Source organism: Hordeum vulgare, chromosome 4H (genome assembly GCF_904849725.1).
Source record: "Hordeum vulgare subsp. vulgare chromosome 4H, MorexV3_pseudomolecules_assembly, whole genome shotgun sequence".
In the NCBI taxonomy this organism is placed as follows: domain Eukaryota; kingdom Viridiplantae; phylum Streptophyta; class Magnoliopsida; order Poales; family Poaceae; genus Hordeum; species Hordeum vulgare.
Window position 1 is genome coordinate 24,692,146 of NC_058521.1, and position 2,252 is coordinate 24,694,397.

Consider the following 2,252-nt stretch of genomic DNA (forward strand, 5'->3'; position numbering starts at 1 on the left):
CTACCACGTAGCCTAGTTTTTTTTTCTGTTTTTGTTTCTGAAAACAGATTTGATCCTAAACTTAGAATCTCTCTAACTTTTATATTATAACTCCAATTTAGGTGATTATTTTTTGTATTGGATCAAAAAAATTATGTAGTTTCTGTAGATATAATTTTTTCCCATGTTTGAATATTTAAATATTGAGTTTAAACAGATTTGAGTTAAACCTTCTTTTGTGATTATGTGGAGTTTAAAAATAGGTTTGGAGTTGATTCCTTTTACTATTGATCACTAGTGATATTATTTATGAGTAGGTTTGATTTCAGAATATTTTGGATATTTTAAATTTGGGCTTTAAGCAAAACAGATTCTGTTGTAGCTCTTTTTAGTTTTCTTGCTATTACTTTTGTATTAATCGTTCTTAATTTGTTTTCTTTTTTAATTGTGACAAATAATATTTTGTTTTATGATATTTACCAGTAACTTTTCAACAAAAATAAAATTTTATTTTATTTATTATTATTTGCTTGCATGGAATCAATTCTAGTTCTATAATAACTTGCAAATTGATTTCATTGCTAGTTTGATTCCCTATTTGAGAACACTTTCAAAATAATATTGTTTTGTAAATTTTACTTCTGTTATTTTAGTTGTTTTATATTTAATTTTCTGTTATTTTACTATTTTAGTGTTTTATTTTCTGGATACAAACTATCTTGTGTTGTTATAGTAGAAGGCCCGAGAGTTTTCTTTGAGGTTTCTTTTGGATTCTCGTTTGATTTGATTTAATGGATAAATTTTATTTCCTGTTGTGATATTGATTGTTAGAATGATTGCTGGTATAATTGCTTATGTGAATACCATGTTTGATTATATATATTTCACCAGGGAGTGACGAATAGTTCTATCAAGTTATTTTCCCGTGAGCGATATCTATCTTCATCAACCCTAACAGGAAAGTCATGTTGATCATGTTTTACCTATGGTTTTATATGCATTGTAGTTCAACCTTCTCCACCCATTGCATGCAAAGTAGGTACTTGGAAATTTCAATCTTGATGTAGTATCATGTGGTAGGCACCCATCACCCTTGTTACTTGGCCCGGGACGATAATTTTATTTTGCTATGCTTTTAGTAGATGGGGTTTTGGTTGAGTGTTCACGAGTGTTGTGAGAATTTAATAAATCAAGACCGGAAGATTTTTTCAAGACTTTTAAAGACCTCATGATGCAATATACCTCTGGGTGAAGGACGATTTTGATGGGCACCCTCGAATAACGAGTGGATGACCCGAGATGCATGGGGAAGCGCCATGACATATTGCGGAAAGCTTCACCCAGGCACAAAGAGATGGATGGATAATTCAAGACTCGAGGCTTACCTGCACATCCACAAGTCATTATGGGCTTTAACTTGGTTGGACATTGTGGTGACTCTGGACGGGCAGTGCTACAAGATGTAGAAGAACGGTAGGATTGGATGGGCACCGACAATGGCTCAGAGGAACCCTTTGGAAGACCATGTTTTGATCATCCGATTTTCAAACACCCTCAAGTGCGAGGACTCCAACGTAGGCGATCAAATCTTGTGGGGAACGTGTGCAAAACTGTGCAGACAACTCAAACCTAATCGATTATTCGTGCCCACGGTCATGGACAACTTGAGCCAAAGGAACTGAAGCTATCAGGAATTCTCAACACCATTAACTTATTGATGTGGGTAATATTGATAACTTGGGTATGAGAAACCATTGGTGGAACCTTCTCATTAACAATCTACAATGTAGTAAATTTTGCTTTTACCTCTCTCTTGTGTTAGGAAAAATTTGCTTTACGCAAAACTTAAACTACAGACCCACATGCCAAATATGCATATAGTATAAATGATATTTTCACCCCTCTCTTTTGTGACTTGCCGGCATATTCAATATGCTGACCTACACGGCTGCAACGTGTTATATTGCAGATATTTTCAACGACGAGTAAGAGTATGATTTAGGGTTACGGTCTGCACTCAACCTGTGGTTAGTGTTTATTGGGACTCCACTCCCATGACTGTTTCATCTGAAGTTTCATACGAAAGGTTCCTTCGAAGTGTCTAGTATTCACGAGTGATTCGATTAATCACTAAGGAAAAATGGACCCCGTATGAGTCAAATATCTTTGTATTAGTTGACACTACTCAAAAGTGATTCAGAACCTAGTTTATAGAGGGTTATTGTCTTGTTGGATCTGATTTCTCCAATATGTTTCCGTAAAAATATCCATAT